At 38.6% G+C, this 7,069-nt stretch overlaps 1 non-coding gene across 1 annotated transcript; it reads left to right on the forward strand.

Annotated features, from left to right (window-relative positions):
- Positions 1–5,078: 5,078 nt before the first annotated feature.
- On the forward strand, positions 5,079–5,185 carry LOC122305905. The gene has a single exon (XR_006241337.1). It is a non-coding gene; the product is annotated as a small nucleolar RNA R71 (small nucleolar RNA).
- The last annotated feature ends 1,884 nt before the right edge of the window (positions 5,186–7,069 follow it).

Consider the following 7,069-nt stretch of genomic DNA (forward strand, 5'->3'; position numbering starts at 1 on the left):
CAATTCTTAATATTCGAGTGGCTGATTTTCAAGAATTGAAGACTCCTCAAAGTAAGGAGCTATTGGATATCAGAAAATCTCGAGAGCCGTTGCATTACAGTATGGATAAAGATGGAATTCTTCGGTTTTGAGATCGTAGGGTGGTCCCTAAAGATTCAGAATTCAAAGAGCGGATCATGGCAGAAGCTCATGCGGCCCCTTGTTCAGTCCATCCTGGCAGTACGAAGATGTACCGGGATTTGAAGAAAAATTATTGGTGGGATGGAATGAAAAAGGATATTGCCCTGTATATCGAGAGATGCCACACATGTTGTCAAGTTAAGGCCGAACATCAAAGACCCGCAGGTATGCTCCAACCCCTCCCTCTTCCTGAGTGGAAGTGGGATGACATCATGATGGATTTTGTAGTGGGCTTACCGAGGACCCATAGTGGGAAGAATTCTGTTTGGGTGATTGTTGACCGGTTTACGAAGAGTGCTTATTTCTTGCCTGTTAATAACACCGATTCCTTGGGTAAGATGACTCACTTGTACGTGAAAGAGATAGTGCGGTTGCACGGTATACCGAAGAGTATTGTGTCGGATCGGGACCCAAGGTTCACATCTTAGTTTTGGAAAAGTTTGCAGGCAACATTGGGTACTAAGTTGAAGTTCAGTACTATATATCACCCACAGACTGACGGCCAATCAGAGCGCACCCTTCAGACCCTTGAAGATATGTTGCGAGCATGTGTCATGGAATTTCAAGGGAGTTGGGAAAATCACTTGCCACTCATAGAATTTGCGTATAACAATAGCTTCCATGTGACCATTCAGATGGCTCCCTATGAAGCTCTTTATGGGAGGAAGTGCAGATCACCTTTATGTTGGGATGAAGTCGAGGAGAACAAAATAATTGGGCCTAAAATAATTCAAGAGATGCAAAGCCAAGTTCAGATCTTTAGGGATAAAATGGCGGCAGCTCAGAGTCATCAGAAAAACTACGCTGATACCAGGAGGAGAGAGTTATCTTTTGAAGAAGGTGATTGGGTCTATCTCAAGGTCTCTCCCATGAAAAGAGTTAAGCATTTTGGTAAAAAGAGGAAACTGGATCCGAGGTATGTTGGCTCTTTTTAGATTTTGGAGAAGATAGGGTCCGTCGCGTATAGAGTTGCTTTGCTAGAATATTTTGGGGATATTCATGATGTCTTCTATGTATCATCCTTTAAGAAGAGTTTTGGTCAACAAGAGCCGCGCTTTGTCGACCCAAAGCGTATTCAGTTGCAACCGAACCTTACTTATGAGGTTGTTCTGTCACAGATCATGGATTGGAAAGAGCAACAGTTGAGATTCAAGATGATACCTCTGGTAAAGGTGGCATGGGGGGATCTGTTGGCTCAAGATTTCTCTTGAGAGAGAGTAGCTGACATGAGGGAGCAGTACCCCTACTTCTTTGAGTAAATGACGGTACGTTTCTTAAGCTTGGTCTCAGTGGAATTATGTGGCTTGTTTCAAGTTGGTGTTTGATCTTGCAAATTTCGAGGATGAAATTTGTTTTTAAAGGGGGGAGGATGTGATGACCGGTTTTTACGTGTATTTTCACTAAAGGAGTTGTTTTTAATTTCATTATATATTAGCTCTTTTATTTTAAATTATTGTATTTTAAGTTGGTTTTATTTTATTTGATGTGATGTTTAATTTATTTTAGTCGTTTTATGTTTTTAAAATCGTTTTTGGCGGATCAGTTTTTGGACTCCAGAAGTGAGGATTGGACCTCATTTTCTTTCTCCCTCTTTTCTTTTCTTTTTTTCTTTTTCTTTTTTTCTTTTTCCTTCTTTTTCCTTTTTCTTCTTTTCCTTCTTTGTTTCTTTTCTCCTTCTCTTTCCTTCTTCCCCGCGCATGCACGGACGACTCTCTCCTCTCTCCCGTCGCCGTCCGTTGACCAGCCCTGACCCACTGCCGTCTGGCCACCGTGGTCGACACCACCCCTGCCATTCTGTTCCCCTCCAGCCGGTGCACCACCCCTGCCATTCTGTTCCCCTTCAGCCGGTGCACCACCCCACAAAATCCCAGCCCCATCCAAGCTGTCGTTAGCCTCCTACGGCCCATTCTTTCAGCACTGCTTTTTGCTGATTCCAGCCCCGTCGCTCCACCTTCGGCCACCACCTCTTCACAGCTTCTTCCCCTACCTCTTGCCGTCCTAACCCACCCAATTCCGGCCCTGATCCATTGCCGAAGCAGCTCCCACGAGCTCAAATCCGTTCAGCCCCCATGAGCTCAACTCCATTCAGCCCCTTTAAGCTCTTCCACCGCCACCCAAGGCCAAAGCTCACTTCCTTTAGTTTCATAAACATCTCAAGGCCATTCCTTATCAATTTCATGTCTTGGTTTGTCCCCATTCGAAAGTGGGTAATTTATTACCCACGGCCACAGTGTAAAATACACTGTTACGTTGTTTTTTCTCCGCCGCGAGCTTTTGAAAAATACCGTATAGCGCTGTAGGTATTTTCCAAACTCTACTTTTAGATTTAAATATATTATGCTCATACAATAATTATTTGACTGCTGGTTGGTTGATTCTAGACTGAGTCTGAGGAGTTCAGGGGTCGGATGGATTGAGGACGGAGTTGCTTGGTTTGTTGATTTGTAATTGGTTAGTTGTTTTGTTCGTTGAGGTTGCATTTACATGGTGCATGCACGTGCATTTTATTAAATTGAGAAAAATCATGTTTTGTTGGCGTAAATAAATTTTCGGGTGCGTGTGTATCACGACCCCAAGCCGAGATGGGGTATTATCTCAGTGGAGCTCCTCTGGTCACTCGGGAGCATAATATACTGAGTGACGTCCCTTGAGTTGTCGTTGGGCGACAACGGGAGGGCTAGAGGATACTTGGCTACGAACGCGCGAGGCGCGGAACTAGGCATCGCTCGTTTAGGTGTCACACGCATGGTCGTTACCCGCGGTGTGTCACAGGAGCCAGGGTGTGTGGATGACCCCTAGGGGAGGTCATGGTGCATTCAGATTAATTGGATATTGGTTTGAGTTGGTTTTGGGTAAAATGAGACTTTTGGCGTGAGTTGGTAAGTAATACGTTTTTTGGGCCAAATGGGATTTTTGGCGTGTGTGGGAAAATATGGTTTGCGGGTTATATGCATTGGCATTCTTTCATGCATGTTGTTTGAGTTTTAATATGCTTTTATCTAATGGCGTTTGGATCTTACTTACCTGCGGCACCATTTTTGGTACCGTAGATTTTGATGCAAAGATCGAGGAGGAGGAGGAGGCTGAGCCCGAGGATGTGATACCGCCGGAGTTCTGAGTTGAAGTTTAAGCTTTGTTGTTGGTTTGAGCTATATTTGTAGTTCGTAATATTTTATTATGTATGTTTTGAACAGCTTTATATTAAACTAAGAAAAATTCTGGTACTTAGTTATATGACTTTCGTTATCCGTTGCGCATTTCTTTTTGTACACTTGTTACATGTACACACACTTGGCACTCGTCGTTAGGGTGGTGACCCGTGTTGTCATCATCCAGACGTCTCGATTTCCCCATGTCCATACATGGGGATTTGGGGGCGTCACATTCAAGAGGATCAAAATCATGAGTTCTGTGAACTCCCTTGTCTATGAGTGTGTCAATCATGTATGTTTGGTGACACTCGTCATCTATTGGCTATTTCTCAATATGAGAAATGTTGACCTCCATGGCCATGTTTCCAAGAGATAGTTTCATCAACTCATTCCTACAATTTATAATGCATTAGTTGTAGTAAGGATATGTCTACCTAATATGAGAGGAATCTTAGAGTTAGTCTCAACAATTGACTGACTGTCCAAAATTAAGAAATCAATAGGATAATAAAGTTTGTCAATTTAGATCAAAACATCCTCAACTATCCTTTTTTGGTTTCTTAACTGAATGATCAACCAACTGAAGCACAACAGAAGTAGGCTTAATTTCACCCAAACCAAGCTGCAAATAAATGGAACAAGGCATCAAATTAACACAAGCTCCTAAATCTAGCAAGGTTTGCTCAAACTCATGATTCCCAATATTACATGCAATCATTGGACAACCAAAATCCTTGTACTTAGGAGGAATTTGCTACTTAATTAGAGCACTAACTTGCTCTGTCAGAAATACTGTCTTCTTAACATGGTGCTTCCTCTTAACTGTACACAAATGTTTAAGAACATTTACATAAGTAGGAACTTGTTTAATAACATGCAAAACATGGAGCTTAATCTTTACCTACCTGAGGTTCTCCAAGATTTCATTACCAGAATCTAAAGTTCGCATACCAAATTTTAAAGCTTGAGGAAATGGTACCTAAACTGGGCTCTTGATTACCTCGGCTTCCTAGGGCAACTCGGTACTATCATTGCTTTGAGAAGGGAACTTGCCATGCTCATTCACACTTACGAAGCTCATCATTTTGGATATATGGCTCTTTATCTCCTTGTTTTCTTCAACAACCTACGTAACCAAAGATTCAAACTTTTGGTTAGCTTCAATAAAAGAAAGTAAAGTATCTTCTAACCTAGAAGAAGAAGATGATACATGATATGGTGCAGGGTAAGCTCTTGGTGGCTATGCAGGCAACTGGTTTTCAAATTTCCTAAGGATTGTAAGTATTGAAGAAAGGTGCATAAGGATTGGGGTGATTACACCACCCAAGATTGTAGGTATTGGAAAGAGCCATATAAGGCTTCTTGTACGTACCAAAGGCATTACATTGTTTCTCATATATTCCCCTCATTTCAGCAAATGTGGGACACTTTTGGGTGAGGTGATCTACCCCACCACATACAAAACATGGTCTAAAAGACTTTGCATGATTAGCCACATGTGTTATCCTCTTCCCTAAGATGGAAAATTCGACCACTATTTGGATTTCTTGCAGGTCGTGACTTATTTGTGCTCTTAGTAGTACTAGGTCCAGTTCAAGTGTGAGCTTTTTCAGCAAGCTCATTGAGATATTCTATGGCCTCATCAGGATATTTTTGTAAGAACTTACCATTACACATCATCTCCACAAATTGGGTTCTCTAGGTGTATGTTCCTCATAAAAATAGCTCACTAAGCACCAATTCTCATACCCATGGTGAGGACACATACTCAAAAACTCCTTAAATCTTCCCAAGACTGATACAAAGTTTCACTACCCTTTTGTGCAAAGGTGGAGATTTACCTTTTTAAAGCGTTGGTCTTATGTTGGGGAAAGTATTTATTAAAGAAGACTTGAGTCATCTCATTTCATACCTATGATAGATCATGGTTTCAGCAAATATAGCCAACTCTTAGCTTTATTCTTTAAAGAGAAATGAAAGAACTTAAGTCTCAAAATGTCATCAGTTTCATTTTGACTATGAAAAGTCACAACTACTTCATCAAACTTCCTAATGTGCACATACAAATTTTCATTTTTCAAGACAAAAAAAGTAGGGAGTAACTGTATTATCCTTGTTTTAAAATTCAGTTGGCAAGTATTAGCTAGAAACATGATGCATGATGGTATGCCTGTGTGTGTAGGGTAGAGGCAATCCTGAAGGGTTCTAATGAGTTGATCTCTATGTTCACTCATTTCCTTAGACTTAGAAAACTTATCAAACAAATTATTAGAAAAATTAGATTATGACTCTGACTCTAACATAGGTCTACAAGCAAACTGACCTAAGGCATCACATACTTGTGGACAAAAGGTAGAGAAAAACACAACAATAAAAAGAAAACTACAATAAGAAAAAGAAAATAAAATAAAGATGCAGCAAGTTAAAAGAGGGAATGATGTTACCACCTTTACAAACTACTAGAAAGAAAAATTATTTAGCAATTCTTCTATCGTCTCCCTGGCAACGGTACCAAAATTTGATTACGCTCAAAGAATAATGCGGTAGTTATAGCACATCTTGTGGGTGTCGATTCCACAGAGAGACAAATTAAAAGAATAGTAGAAAGAAGAAAGAAATTAAAGAAGAATATTAAATGATTAATGGAAAATAAAGATTAATTTTAAATGCAAATTAAAGTGAAGCAAAGTGACTAACGAAAAAAGTACTCAAATTTGACATACAGTAAAGCGTCAGGAATCCCTTGCACAAATCCAGTATTTTAATTATTCTTAATTTATTGAATAACTCAATTGGAAACTCATTTTCTAAAATTTCCAATCAGAAGGTATAGATTTATAATATATTCCTACATCCTTTGAAAAATCATTCACCACTTTTAAATATGTAAATTATTATCATTATTGAGAAAATCAAACGATGACAATATGCTCAGGAAGCGATAATGCAATAAATAATTAAATCAATATAGATAAATAATTTATCCAAACATAATCAAAGAACGAATTCATTCAATAGAAAAAGTATGATTGAATCCATAAACAAAATAAATTCTATGAATAGTAGGAGAAGAAAACAGATCAACAATGAATTGAGAATGATAAAATAAAAGAGTTTTAGTAATTAAAAATTAAATACATAAATTAAAAATCTATTGTGTAAGTTCATCCCTAACCCTACTTAAGAATTTAGTTACCTATAAATATAATGGACAACAAAAATCTCCAAAGAAAAATAAAACAAACGGTGGCCATGGAAATGATTTTCTCTTCTATTCAAATATGCATCTTGTGCCTCTCCTCCCTTTCCATTTGTGCTAATGATATCCTTATATAGGGTAGGAAAGAAACTCTAATGTCTTCATAATTCTCGCATAAACAAATTATCTAAATTTTAAAACTCATCTTTGTAGCCATGTACGCACTTCAAAACTACAAATTTGGAAATATTTATTAGAGACACATTTATATCTCTTTAAGATAGATTTCTAATGCATCAAGAATCGCATCAATCCGATATATGAGTGAAAAGTTACGATTAAAATATTAAAATATGTGCAGGCTGTCTCCTAGCAAATTTTAGACTTAGACTTCTTGTAGTTTCCTTTTGTGATTTTTTTTCTTCATCGAAATTGCTCTCAAACCCCATGAAAGTCCTCCTTTGAATTTGACTGAGTTTTGACTTGCTCTTTTATAAAATTTGAAGTTAAACATAAAAATCTGCTTAGGAGTAATCTT

The sequence above is a fragment of the Carya illinoinensis genome, chromosome 3 (assembly GCF_018687715.1).
Source record: "Carya illinoinensis cultivar Pawnee chromosome 3, C.illinoinensisPawnee_v1, whole genome shotgun sequence".
Taxonomy (NCBI): Eukaryota; Viridiplantae; Streptophyta; class Magnoliopsida; order Fagales; family Juglandaceae; genus Carya; species Carya illinoinensis.